Source organism: Agelaius tricolor, unplaced genomic scaffold, assembly GCF_023055355.1.
Source record: "Agelaius tricolor isolate 1412-34295 unplaced genomic scaffold, bAgeTri1.0.p SCAF_2, whole genome shotgun sequence".
In the NCBI taxonomy this organism is placed as follows: domain Eukaryota; kingdom Metazoa; phylum Chordata; class Aves; order Passeriformes; family Icteridae; genus Agelaius; species Agelaius tricolor.
In genome coordinates, this window is record NW_027269262.1 from 2082655 (window position 1) to 2098430 (window position 15776).

General features: G+C 35.0%; 1 protein-coding gene across 1 annotated transcript in view; it reads right to left on the reverse strand.

Moving 5' to 3' along the window:
* Positions 1 to 15776, reverse strand: part of ATP9B (ATPase phospholipid transporting 9B (putative)) — a 150929-nt gene that overhangs the window by 49940 nt on the left and 85213 nt on the right. The window lies entirely within an intron of this gene.

The window sequence follows — 15776 nt, forward strand, 5'->3', positions numbered from 1 at the left end:
TATCCAAACCTCTAAGACTTTCTTCAATAATCTGTTAAACCCTCCCCATAGTCCCTGGAAATAACAGAATACTAATCTGTGTTTAAAGGCTAAAAAAAGTGACACTTCCTTATCTAACTACCTTAATCTTTGACACTAAATCCACAAAGAGCAACTTTGGAATCTGTAAATGTTTCTTCTTTCTCAAGTCTCCTATGATTCAAAGACTTGGCTGCTCAGCAATCCCAGTAACCACATTAAGATAATATAACTATGAATCAAAACAAGTAAATTCAGGTTTAGGAAGCATCTTGCCTTAATTCCCTCTACTCACGCAATAGTCTCCACAAATATGTTTTTCTACAAACCTGACCTGATTAATGTCAAGCCTACCAAATCTTGCATACAGTATGGTACTCTGTTTAATCAATATCTTCCTCATTCTTTTAATCAGTAGATTCAAAGGTGGGAAAAGCAAAAAACCATAAAAAAATAAGGTGACCATTTAGTAAAAATAGTCACCTATCCCTGCTTTTTCTGATATCAATTTTCAAACAGTCTCATCACTGGTTTAGCTGCAAGAGCAACAATGAAACCTTGAGAACATTTTCTGAAGCAGTAAAAACCTTTTACAAGTTTGATTAATTTTAGAATTGAGCAATAATGCAGGGGGAGGCCTGGTCTACTTAAGTTCATAAAAATGAAATAAACTTTAGTTATTTAGTCCACTCCATTTGACTTATGCAGAAGTAATAACCAGAAAATAGTTCATTTGATTCCAGTAAAATTTTCTGTCTTACCTTTGGCAAAAAAATATTCATCCTTCATGCAACTGAACCTTTGTGCAAAGTGAAATATTTGGTATCATGTTAATACTGCAGTTTTATGGAACTGAATTAGGTTATTTCTATACTGATTGCAACAAATAATTTTAGATATTTAGTGTTAATTGTATCCCCAAAGAAACAAATTACTTCTCTGGATTCTTACATAAATCAGTCTGTCTCCAACGCACAGATATTGAAAACAGCAGAAATTTTAGAACCCAAGAAGAAATACAGTTCTTTGCCCAATGAAACAGAAGCTCAAGTACACTTTTGTAGTGTTTTGATGCATATTTAAAACCAAAGGTTTAACTGCTCTTAAAAGCAGAATACTATTATTATGTTTTGCAATTACCCTTCTGACTTGCCTGGCTTTACTTTAACACTCTATTCATAAATTAATATTTATGTATTTTGAAATAAACTAATCACTTTGGATGCATAATTTCCTTTTGTAAATAGAAATATCTATAATTAAAAAAAAAAAAAAAAAAAAAAAAGAGGACTCACATCATTCTTTCTCTCACTGCCTCATTGCCTCATTTATTCGTCCATTTTATATTGCTGCCTTTTCCAGACTCAACATCATCTGAGGCTGGATACTCAAATTGAAGCTTGAGAGTCCTCTCCGGGATTTTAGAGGTGGAGAGGTGCTTAGCTCTCTCTAGTTGTCTACTGCAATAGAAACTGTAAGTGAGCTATTTCCACAACTGCACTTCGGTAGGGCTCAGTTGTTTGAAGTAAGGCCCTCGTTTTGTCAAATGCTAGTCACAGATTCCATAACCTTCTTAAGAGTGTCTTCTTTTTCAATTGTATCCTGGTTTACCTGAATGCCAACGATTTACTCTTTTTGTAGTAAAAAATACTGTTTCAAATGATCCCAATGAGAGAAACTGAAAATGACTCACTCCTAATATCCTTCTGACCATAAATCTGGCTTTCATTAAGACTTTTGTGGCTTGGTAAACTACAGTACTGTCTGTAAATATTCTTCAATCCGCTGTTTTTTCTTAGAACAAGTCTTTACGTGGTGCAGGGAAGCCAAGACGTGGATATTTGGCTTTGGCTCCGGTTTGCCCGAAGGCGGAAGGGGAGGCTGGGGCGGGCAGGGCTGCCATGCGCGCTTTGGTCAGCAGAGGGCGCCCGCGCCCGCCTGTGCCGCACGGAGCCTCGGCCGCGCTCGGCGGGAGCCGCTCGGAGTGAAGGGCTCGGCTTTGACACTTCGGAGAGAATGACTCGGCTTTGACACCTCAGAGTGTGCGCTCACACTGTTCTGCTTCCTCCCCAGCGAAACGCTACACTTCATACACCTTTATACAGCCACAGTCTGGCACCTTAAGGCAGCAGCAGTCAGATGCCGTGCGACTATATGTTCTCCGACTTTGCTATATATTTGTCACAAACACAAATAATTAAAATGTGTACAGAGCACGTTAAGAGATCGAAAAGGTTAACAGCCCCTTGAATTCTGGTATTCATACAGGCACTGTGCTGTATTACATACTCTCCTCCTATTAAAAGCTACCAGTTGAAAACATTTTCTCAAGACCACCCATCAATTTAGAATAATTGCTTCAGTAATCTAAGATAACTAGTCATACTGGAAACTTCAACCAAAAACCTTCACACAGGGAAACTCTAATTCATCAGGATTTTTTTCAATTAAAAAAAAAATAGGTACACAGCACAGAAGAAATTTAGTTTTTAAGCACTCGCAATCCTCCTTATATCTGATCAATACTGCTAAGACAAGGAATTCTCAGGGGTGGGGGAAGAGCAGGATTTAAAGGTGCTTGATTTTACACTGCAACATTATCTTCAGATTTATACTGCATATGTACCTTTCACATGTGCTTGTTATACCTTCTTTAAGCTCAGCCATCGTCAGCTTCGACTCAAGACTTTTCTACGGATGCTGTCATGTATTCAGGTCTTTCAAGGGTCAGAATACAGAATAAGCAGCTTTACACATTACACACTACTTTAAAACACACTCAATGGAGATGGCATTTCTTCAAATCTGAATTGGTTAAAAAACATTATTTACTCTCCCACAGATTAAGATAATTAGCTGTACCAAAATAACTGCAAAATGAGTGCAGAGAAAACTGGTTTCAAAACTTTTATTGTGTAAAATTTGCATATAAATAAATAAATGCAAAAATTTGAGATATATGTAAAAAAAATAAATAGCTCAGTAACAGGTACTACTTCCTTCAAGAAAAAAGAATTACAAAAGGGACCTAACAAATTGACAACAACAGCTAGCTCTTTCATTTGCAATAATGTTGGGAATAGTAATATACCTACACTTCAGACCTGTGGCTGAAGTGTACCTGTCAGATCTGTGGCTGACTGGTCTAAATAACTTTTTCAAATAGAAAACTGCACAAATGTAGTATTTTCACAGCAGGGATTGCATTTGTGGGTTTTAAATATAACATAGTATGTGTAATAATATTTCATAAATGGTATGAGAACCTTACAGCTTTTTCAAAGACATCTTTGAAATTGAATACTGGAAAATGGATGCCTACAGAAATCCAAGATTTCTTTACTCCACATTCAAAAGAGGTGTTAGTAACTCATCTCCTCATAGACTATCTAGATTAAGCTATTAGCTGAGATTATTACATTTTGTAATGAGTTTAATCTCACACAGGGCTGGGGTAAGAGAGGTCAGAGCTAAGGTTATCAAAACACATGTCAATTTTTCCATTAAGAATATAATTAAATAAATGAAGCCAAGAACCCAGAAAGTCTAAGCTTATTTTAAAATTTCACAATTTCATTTCATCTCAAACTAAAAGTAAGCTTAAAAACAGTTGAAAGGATATGTTTTCCTTCCATCTTACTAGTGGTTAAATTCAGAGGTTCATTTTTAAAATTTCTTTCTAGGTAAATGACATACATAAAAGTTAATGAAATTTGGAAAAAAACTTCAGTGAGAAACACTGATATATTAAATTGGTGCTTATGCCCCAAAGTAGGTGGAAAGCAGAGCTGCAACCTTTCTTCATGGAAATGTAAATGAAGTAATACAGTAGATACAACACACAGATTATTAAAGTGACTGAGGAAACTTTCAGAAGATGGATTAGCCAATAAATGCAAAAGAATAAATAAAAATTCTTGAATGAAGAATTAAAATTGGCAGTATGCAGTGATTCAGTAATTGGTGGAGCATTTCTACAATCTCTCCTCCTCTGATGTGTATACTCCATGTCCATCATTAAACCTGTCTCAGCACAGGTCCAGATACAAACAAAATCATCCAGGTATTCTTGCACAGGAAATCAGGTTAAAAAAAATGAACAGCACACATCACAAAGCATCTCAAAGTTTGTTTTGAAGCATTTAAATCGGAATCCTATTCATAAGGAATATTAATGTATATTTACATATAATAATATTCAAGAATAAATGGAAAAATGTGTGAGAAAGGAACTGAGAAAGAGCATTTTGACTGCATCAAACTTTTGTCTCTGCCCCCAGCTATTCCTGAGTATAAAATCCTGCTAGCCTGCAAACTGAGAAGAAATGTTTCAAAAAGCCTGAGATATATATATTGAAAGAAAAACTTGGTTTTATTTTTACTTCAAAATTAAACAGAAGCTTGAAAAATGCTCCATACAGTGGGAAATCAGCAATAGTCTCCTAAAAGATTAATTAGATGTCAGAATATATAGAAAAATGTCCAAGAAAGGGGAGTGACCCTTCTTCAAGTCTGAGTAGAAATACCAAAATAAATCCAGAGCAGATGTCCACAACCATTTAAGGCACATAAAAATCAGATTTTCTCAGTGAAGAATTGTAGATAAGATTTGATGTGCAACTTCTTACTAATATTATGTAAAAACATCAATTTTCAGACTCAAATAAGTAGAAGAAATTATGACCTGAGCTCTAAAATTTCTAGCCCAATTTAAATCCACTGATGTGCTTACAAATAAAACTGTCCTTCTGAAACAAAGAGCAAATTTTTTAGATGAAGAATATCAACAAAAAGGTTTTTAGGATGGTTCCTAATTTTTTTTCTTTATACAGTTACATGTTATTCATAATCTATATAATGCCTGTATTACGAGTGCCTCCTATGCTAACATAAACACAAAATATGTTTCAAGACAACAGAACATGTTTCTTTGAAATTATTCTTGGGAACATACAAACAAATAAGCTTCTGGAATAATATTTTCCAAAATGTTGTCCATAAAGATCAGAAGTATTTAATTGCCTTTCTGGTCAGATATACAAAAGAGCTGTAAATATGTACAAATGCATATACATAATACATATTATGATTTTTGTACTTAATTCCAAATCTGTTTTTACCCACAGAGAGATTAATATTTCAAAAATTCTGCTTTCCTAAGGTTTAAGAGCTGAATTTCATTATCAGAATTCAGCAATCAAGTGGTGTGTGTGTGTGCGTGCATATATGCAGGATGGTGGTTTTATTAAACAAAGCCTCATCTGAACAAAAAAAATTAACTTTATAATATCACTAGATTTTCGAGGATTTTTACATAATTAAATTTATCAACTGAAATAGCTTTATTTCTATTAAGCAAGCAACAACAACCACAAAAAAATCTTATCATAAAAGTCAACTCCTTCTTTTTGTGTTTATATTCTTCAAGACATTTTATGAACCACTTCATACTTAATGGTTCGCAAGCAATCCCAACAGTTGGGAATTGTGTGAAAAGTTGCACAGATTGACAGATTAAGTGAAAAGGTCTGTATTAATTTTCCAAATAAAGAAATGCACTGAGTGGTATTTCACTATGATTATACTCCAAAGTACCAATTAGAACACATATCAGAAACTAGAGCAAGTTGACACTCTACAATAAAGCAAATAATTTCCAGTTGGAGGGGCAGAAAATGTTAATATGCAATGTTCAAGACTACAAGAATCTTTGTAAAAGGAAGTAGCTAATAAGGTTTAATGATGCATGTCAGGAAGCCACAGTATGTAGGGAAACACAGCTGGCTTCATTTTGTAAACTATTTGATATACACATCTTTCTAGTTCATGATTATCAGCTGTGCAAGTGCCACAGGGGACAGTTTAGCCTTCAGATCAGGATATTCTTCTTGTTCTCTAAATTACAAGTAAAATACATTAATATAATATGGTGCTGTAGGCTAGTGCCCTGACAAAAGCTTATCAGCTTACAAAAAAGATTAAAGAACTCTTCTGTAAGATTCATTTTGAACAATCTCAGCAGAATAAACAGGCTGAAGAATACCGAAATAATAAATATATTTATAATACAAATCTACACACATTTTTGAATGTCAGATTAAACCCTGGAAGTTACTAAAATAAACATGAAATGTCATTTATATTAATTCATACCATTTCATGAGGCATGCACTTCTTTTATTATTAAATTAATATTAATAAAGAAATCATGGGTATTATGGGTAGACTGCAGCTATACAAAGCAGTATGCCTCCTGCTTTACTGCACTCCAAGTTGCTCAGTGACTGCAATATGCAGGTGACAGCAATTAGCAGCAGATGACAGAAGCACTTTGAATTTGTACCAGATGGTAGCTAAGGGTCATTGGAAGCTAGCAGACCTTCCACAAGGAAACTGTTGTGCAGTACAACTATAAAACACTTCAGTACTTAGAAATAAATTATTCAGGTTCTCAAAGAAAATTGGAAGGTCAAAATAGAATATAAAATATAATGCAAGGCATTAAAAGCTCACCTAGTGTTTACAGAATTAAATACATTTAAAAATAAAACAGTGCATACAGAGCATATCTCAGCCTCACAATGGGGAGAGTCATTACAAAACTAGTAGGAACATCAGCTAATGTATCTGCTAAACAATTCAAACCTGTGTCCCAAAGGAGGGGATACATAAACACACTTCTTCTTCAGTGCATGAATAAGATACTGACTGAATACATGCTTCAATGCAAGAGGAAAAAAAGGCCAGGGGAAGATTCATACGTGGAATACAACACTTAAATGAATGCCCCTCCACACTTCTGCTGTGCCCTCAAATGTACTGTTTCACAGCTCAAACACAATTAGGTGAATCTCATTTGCAAAAATTAATTCCTACAACCTCCAAATTTATAAATACACACAAATTTGCTTTGATTTTTTTAGCTGCAAATCAAGAGTGAGATCCCCTTAGACGGAGCACAGTGCTGCACCAGGCACTGCAAGCCATGGAAAGATAAATTGATTTGAGCACAAAGGATTAAGTAATGAAACAGTAATAGCTGAAACAAAACCCCAAAAGTGAGAATAAGAGATGGACATAGAGCCAGAGAACCTTTGGGAATTTCGAAAATATGTATAGATAAGGTCAATGAAATGGCTACTCAGCTGCTTATGGGGGAATTTCTTCTTGTGCTTAAAACTGTTAAAAAATCAACAATGCATTCACAAGTTGGAGCCAACAACTTGATAGCAAAGCAGATGAAAGATACATGAGTTTTGATAAAAGTAGCTTTAAAAGGAAGGTGACAGGGCTGGATAGGCTAAGGAAGAAGGAACCCATGGAAAGATGCAGGTAAGAGCTGAAGAGGTGAACCAGGATCATCATCTTTTATCATCACAATATGAGTGCACACTAACCAAGACAGCATTTTTCAAGGTAAAAAAATTGAGACAGATTATTTGATAATCTCATCTGACCAAAGACTTAAACTTTCTTCTTCACAAATATACTACCTTGTGCAAAGAGAAGAAAGAAAGAAAGAGAGGGAGGGAGGGAGGGAGAGAGAGAGAGAGAGAGAGAGGGAGGGAGGGAGAGAAAGAAAAGAAAGAAAAGAAAAGAAAGAAAGAAAAGAAAGAAAAGAAAGAAAAGAAAGAAAGAAAAGAAAGAAAAGAAAGAAAAGAAAGAAAAGAAAGAAAAGAAAGAAAAGAAAGAAAAGAAAGAAAAGAAAGAAAAGAAAGAAAAGAAAGAAAGAAAAGAAAGAAAAGAAAGAAAGAAGTAGGTGGAACTAGTAAAAGTATTAGACCAGAATAATAGGTGGAGAAGCAGAACAAGGCAAGGGGGAAGGTAGCTAAAAGAAAGATATATTGAATACAAAGCACTGGTGCTGGCTGAATATCTTCCAGAGACCATACATATAGTAGGGAATCACAACTAACTGCATCAAAAAGGTTTTCAACAGTTCTTTCAAAAACCCAAAATAAACAACTGTCCAAGCACTGTCAAACTTAGACTAGAAAAACAGCTCTATGTGATAGGCAAAACAAACAAACAAACAAACAACACAAAAAAAACCCAACAAAAAAAAGCCTATCCCTCAAACCCAGTAGGCAGCAGTAAGAATCTTATTTTCTTTCTTGAGCCGAGTCACAAGTCATCTATCTTTGCTTTTACAAAAGAAAACATTTGAGTGGATTCCTTGGAGACTATGAGATTAAGAAAAGATTCCACAATGTCTCGAAATCATAAAAGAAATGAAACTGAATGCTGTTTTGTATAAACACTATTTTGGGATACATTCCAAAAGATATGATGGGAAGGAAATGAGCTTTAAGAATATGAAGAGCAATCCACTCTTTACAAACTAATCCACAATCTAAACCACATTATTTTCATCTGGTACAAGCTGGAATGCTGATTTTAATGCTCAATGTATCCACAGCCTTGCTCTCTGAACTGAGGTAAAAAAGAAGGGCAAAGACTGTATTTGTTAAGATTATGACAAGCTTGTTACTTCAAGTGTCAAACACAACTCAGTAAATTATCTTAGTTATGATCACTTTATGTTCAGCCTACACCAAAACAAATAGTATGTTATGATATGGAGAGAACTTTCCCTCTAGATATCCATCATTGTAAACTAAGATTTCAGGTCATGTGAATCATGATGGTTTCTAAGCCTCCACTAATTAGAGAAATACATGAGACTTCAGTTGCATGAATTACTGAGTCACATAAAAACCTCAAAAGATTTCTTTTTATACTTGCTCTACACAAAGAGAAGGCTATCCAATAATAACAGTAAATAATAATTCATGCTTGCAAGCATCCAAATAGAAGTTTTGAAATTGGATGAGCATCTGTTCTAAGAATGCTCTGCAAGTCTTAAACATCCTAGTTTCTGACATTTGGGACATCCTTCTTTCATAATAATTGTAAAAAATATTAATTAATATACTTTCAACTTACCCATCACTAAAACTAATAACTCTATCATTTCTTATAGAGTTCCTTTCCATATTAGAAAAAATTAAGCCCAGAAAAATATGAAAATAATTGCAGAAGTAATGAAAATTATGCAAAAGACATTATATAGGCTTTTCCTAATAACAGCTAGAGTTCATAAGGACCTTAGGCACACCTGACTTTCTACACAGTTGCAGCATCAAGTTTTTGGAACTATATATCAAAGAAATGTGTTTGCATGCATCTTAACTAAGGAAAAAATAATTCCAAAAATAAGGTTTCAGATTTCCTATAAAATACACACAATAAAGAAAAAAACAACAACAAAAAAGTGCTGACTGTGGTACAATTGTTCTTATGAACAAACACCAAGTCCACAGAACATAACCCTAATGTAGGAAAATGCACAGCAGCCTCCTTCCACAACATCAGTATTTTAGTTGCCACCACTTTGGCTTGCTCACAGCCAGCAAGGCCTTGCAGGCAGAGCCTTCTGAAAATGGTGCAGTCCTAAGCCATGGGATGAGGTTCCAAGTACTCTCTGAGAGGCCATGCCCTTTGCCCCTACCCTCATCTCCCAGCAGCTGCATTTTGCCAAGGGCATGCTTAAATTCTGAATGGCAACAAAGCCAAAATGCAAATGCATTTTGGAGCAATGCAAAGGTAAAAGCAAACTCCCTCAGCTGATTAGCAGCAGTGGAGGCAGCAGCTGAGAGGAAATAGCCATCAGGGTCTGCCTCTTTGAGAGCTTACTGGGATATTCCACACAAGCCAAATGTGCAGGGAATCTCCCTTTTGCACTGTCTCCTGTAGAATGACAACATTTCAAATTATTTCTTTATTTTACCATAAATCATTAATTTTAGCTTAGATTGTCCCAGGTAAAATACATGTAATTTCTGGTGAATAAGCTAAATAGCATGCTGTTGCTATTCCATAACTTGATCCTTTTAAAGAATTGTTCTGACAATTTTGTGAGGTTAATCTATTTTAATAGATTTATAGAGTACTTCAGAAATGGTGTACTCCACCACTGATCCTTCCTTAAACACCAGTGTGAAATGACACTGAACTACTGAGACAAATTCTAACCTACATATGTTCTAAAAATACTAAGATAACAAAACCCAACCAACTTTTTCATGGGAGTCTCCAAAATGGGAAGAGAGATATCACAGAACATCAAGTAACATTCTTGATGAGAATCTCCAGAATTTAGGACTCCAAATTAGACATGGTTTGTGGCTTGCCATTAACATTCTGGCATATATCAATTTTTATCCTTCTACAGCTTTGCAATAGGGAATAAATTTACCACTGTAGGAATTTTACAGCTGCGAATAAATTATATGGCTTTGCAAAATCAGTGCTAGAGTTTGGCATGAACTCTAAAATACACAGTAAACACATGAGTATACCCAGAGTACAGTGAGAATTCTCTCCCACTACTGAAGGGCTGTTGCCTCACTTGTTCTGTATATTGTTGTATAGCACTGAGTTTGTTTAGAACTAAACTCTGTAAACAAAAAGTGGCACAAACTTAAAAAGGACAGTGATTCAACATCCACGTCCCAAGCAGCAGCACCTTAACACAGCACAGCCAAGCTCTTCAGCCTGGTCCTTGAGCAGCATTCTGAGTGCCTCAGGCACCACACAGCAACACAGTGTACCACGCCACTTACATGCAGCCAGAAAAGACCTATCACGTGCCTGGTATAGCAATTGCATGATATGTTTACTTGTTGGTTTCAGAACAAATAAGAAATTAGGGCATAGGTTATTCTGTAACTTTAACTTGTGAATTGATAGCAGGCCACATCATGGAACAACTTCTTTAGCTTAGGGATACAACAGCAAAGTAGATAAGCAAGTGATGATCTAATTATTTTAAGATGCCAAAGAAAATACATGAGGATCAACTTTAAGGCTACAGTCATCACATACATACAAACCCATATATATCATGTGTACACAAACCCAAAATTAGTGGATTTTGAAACCTAAGAGTACTGTAAAACATTCAGCTAGGTTGGATGAGAAAAGAAGTTAAATACCCTAAACTGACCACTCTCAGCCCCTGTTTCTTTTGTGGCTCTTCTGCTTTCCCCCACCCCACCTCCTTTATCTCTGTGCCTCAGTTTCCCATTTGCAGTATTACCATTTTATTTCTTTAGAGGAGAACAATGTAAAGAAGAGAATAAAAATATATACACCATTACTTGAAAAGCATTGCTAATGGGGATAAAAAGTGCCCCACCAAGTCTCTGAAAAGAAGCAGCATGATATAAATAAAATTCATGACTGTATAAAACACCCCAGCTCAACAGACTACATTAAGTGATTTTTGTCCACATACACACCCAATGAAGTCAGTCAAGACTTCCAGTCTAATTGTTTTCTTATTGTCTTAAAATCATGGTATAAATCTAGCATTCTTCCAGTTTTCTAAATATCAAAGAAAATTGAAAACCTCAGCTCCTTTAAGTGGAATTATGCTTTTTCCATACTAGTCATCTAAGGATTGAAATTCCCACTTGACACTCTTGCTATTTCAGTTAACGGTGTTAAAGATAATTATAGTAGGTAGGTGTTCTCTCTGTCTCAGAGTAAAGGACACACAAATTTTGTCTTTGGTTTGCTAAAACACTGCTGCCTGCTTCCAAGCATCAACATTCCTACATTCTAATTTTGGAACAACAAAGGTGCCTCCTCTGCCATTTAGCCCTTTCTTTCCAAACTTTAAAAAAAAAGTACCTTTTGTCTTCCTCCTTACCCAACACAGTTCCATCCCCTCTTGCTGAGGGACACCAGGCTCTTGAAGGTGCTACTCTCCTTCCTTTGCTCAGAGATGAAAGCACATGGAGAGAAAAGCATCAACAACACTACATGATATGTATCTCTCTGTGGCCTGATCCCACAAATTCTCCTGTACACCAAGAAAATGATTCTCATACTTCATGGGAAGCTGGTAGTTAAGCACTTCCTTGGACAGAAGCTCTGTGTCAAGGGGACAAGCTAAGCATGTCACCTACATATTACCTGTAGGTGACAGCTTTCTCAGTTTTATCCAATACAAAGAGAAGTTTTTAGGAGGATTAACTACCGCAGACTATACTCCAATAAAAAGTGCTGCATAAATATTTTTCTTATAAATCCCTAACATTTGCCATGAAGAGCCATGTAACAGTTTCCACTGTTCTACTCTAACCCTGACCCTTCAGACATACAGCCAGAGAAAGCCATTCTTCTCAAACTGACTATGAATATAAAATTATCAATTTAGTAAAAAAAAAATATGCAAGTGAAATTACTGGGCTCTTGCTCAACAATGTAGCAGCAGGATAAAGTGAATGCCCTTATGAAGCTCAGAACAGAAATGCAAATTGGACTTAGAAATGTCAGCCTTTGGGGTAGAAGAGACAAGAATGGCTTACTAATGCCACTAACAAGATGTTGGACAACCTAATTTATTGCTGTTCAAGAAAATGTGTCAAGGCAGAAGAAGCATATATTTTGAATATTGAAATAGTTATGCTGAAGTGGCATCAGTTTCTGGGACAACATGAATCTGCCACATGAAGCCATTCCATTTCAGTCCAAATAAAGAATTGGAGGGAGGGGTATCCTTTTTTTTAGCAAATATTTTTCAAAAATCATCCTCATAAAAAATGGAGAATGAGCATAGATAAAAGCATTTTAAACACAGAGAAGTAAATTTGGTCACAAAAAACCAGAAAGAGATGTTTGGGAGGAGAGAAAGAATGAGAGACTGAGAGAGAGAGAGAGAGCAGCAAAGTGATTTTACCACAGTTTACCAGAATAACAAGGCCATTTTCAAATAACCAAGGGAATATATACACACAAAAAGAAAAAAAACCAACCACCCTTTTGAGATTTTCATATGTTTAAAAAAACAAATCAAAACAGCAAACAAGCAACAAAAGCAGGAACTACAAGAGTAGTTAGCTTTCAGGCTAGTTAAGAATTAGGGTAAAAACAATATTACTACTTTGATGAACATTAAATGTTTACTATGAAGTTTTACTTCTGAAGTTAAAATTTAACAGCAGATGTAGAATTCCATAAAATAAGGCAGGAGAAAAAGTGTTTTGAATGCTGCTTGTAAGGATTAGCAACATTAAAACTATTTTTATACTTATCTGAAGCACACTAGGCAGATTACATAGTGTAGCTCCTTTAGAGAGGCTACTGGTTTCTCAGCAGTTCCATTTAAGATAATTTCTACTAATTTTGAAGCATTACTGTGTACTTTCTGGGTGCATATATATTGCAAAGTCCAAGAAATTTTTATGTTTAAATCTTAGTTCCCAAAATACATTACCTTGAATTTATTTCCATCTCCTGACAAGGATACTGTGGTTTTTTAACTTCACCCCCAAAATCTGTTTCCATTGATGGAAACAAGTCACATTTGCAGAAAGGTTGCACCAACAGTCTTGCTTTCTATGAAGACTAAAGCTGCAAAAGCAACTCTGAATTTAGATAACAAAAAACTGTTCTGCACTTTAAAGAAGAATGAGAACACTGCAAAATGCCAGACAAAATAAATAAATAACCTTAGTTTGTTAATTTCCCTCTTGGTTAATTAACACCTATAAATGACCTTTAGCATTGACAAGACCAACTTCATCCAGAAAGCCAAGGTTTAAGAATATCTATCCAAATAGGATTGATTACTGATTACAGCATTGTGAGGAGCACAATTCAATCTGATTTTTTTTTCCTTTACAGACTGGAACTGCATTCCTGAGTAAGCTGATGTGACTGCCAATGAGGTAAAATGCAGAGAGTCATTACACTATAATGTAGATGTTACTACTTCCACATTTATCTGAAGCACAGAACATATATCATTTTAGACTGAAATTAAACCTTGCCAGAAATAATTTTTCTTTATATTGTTGGAATTAAAAACATATTGAATTGATCCATTAAGAAAATTCTACACTCTCTATCTTTGTGTTTTTCAGACTGTGTTTGCATCCTTAGGCAATGAAACAATTTTTACAATTGTAATAAAACAAGTAAGCGTTGACTTTAAGTTAAGAAAATTGTTGCTTGAATGACTAAATACTTCAGCAAACACAATAAATCCTTCTAGGTTTAACATACAGATAAATCCCATGCTTGAACAGGTACATAAATTTCACAATTTTTCCTGTCCAAGTTTTCCAAAACTTATTTCAGTTTTAGTCTTTTGCTGAGCATTTATAGAGCAGGTCTGCATATTTAAATTTTAATATTAGTTCATTCAAAAAGCATCTAGTGTTAAGAAGGCAAATTAAAAATCTACCATTAGAAAAAACAAATTTATAATATGAAGTACAGCAGTAATATTATTCTCCAGAAAAAAAATACAACTGTAGCACCTATCTGTATTTCAATGAAGAGAGTACTGATAAAAGAGTCAGGCCCATGAATTTCTTGCTTATTTCTGGACATATGAGTTTCAGTTTGACAATGTAATTTGGGAATCATAGATCTTAGTGTTTGCTTTCTCCCAGAGAAAGAAGACACCAGCATTATTGAACTATGTTCCCAACAAGAGTGTATCAACACATTGTACAGGAAAATCTCTAAAATGTTTTTATTTTCTTCAAAGAGCAGCAGAGAGAGACAATGTGCCATTTAAAACTGGTTTCAAACAGTATTGCGAGCAATGCTTTCCTAAAGCAGAACAGGCTGCAGACTTATTTCCTCTCAAGTTTGCAGCAATAGCAAAACTGATCAATTTAATTTTGATTTTGTTTCAGCAAGTTGTATGCAAATTTCTTTTTTAAATGTTCAAATCTTTAATCTCTCAAATGTAATACATCTTCTACTCTCAAAGGTTATTTTAGACTCCCTTTGCCCTCCTTTTGGGTCCTAATGCTACATACCCTAACTAATATGTAACCATTATTTTCAAGCTTGAGAAAACACAGGAGGATCCCTGAATACACAGAGGAGGAATGAACTGAGTACTGTTTGTCTACCTTCTACATGGCTAGCTAGCACAAAATATCACTGACAGACAGCAAGTGTCTCATCGTACAGAAGTATGCAAACCAATCTCATCCCATGGTAGAAGATGAAGAAAAATAAGATGCAGACTGCAAATAAAGGTACAGCTAAAATTACATCTTAAAAATGATGACAACTATTTTTTACAGTGCAGTACTTACTTACTCAGCTGTGAGAGCTGTAAGTATTTTCCTGTTTTCAGTTCCCAAATTCATCCTAACTGGCCATGTTACGTGTTGGTTACGTCTTTAAACATGGTTGTTCAGTTCACAGAGACAAAATCTCCACTCCAATATTATTGTTGAAATAGTCACATACAAAAAATTTAACATTTACTAAAAGCCTAATACATCCCCAGAATGTGTTGAATTTAGGTAATGCATGCTACACTGATGCATACTTCCCTATCAGTTTGCTACATTAAATAATTTCATTTTAAACACCTGTGCAAATTATTTATTAGGGAGAAGTTGTTCCGAATTCTTGAGAGAAAGATTCTGTTACTAAAGGGCTCATCTTTGTATCAGGTAGAAGAGAAAATAACCATACACCACAAACATTCTGGTTCCATTTTACTCTATTATTTTAAAATGCATGTTACAAAGATTACAATAATAAAAGGCCATCTTAATCCTCATAATGGTACATATCACCTGTCTCTGTCAATGAGACATTTAAAAGCATCTCTTTATTAGAAATACAAATCAATACACTCAGGAGACTGCAATAACTGCTTCAAGCAATTTGTATTATCATTTCACTCTTGATGTTCCTACTCAGAGCAACTTATT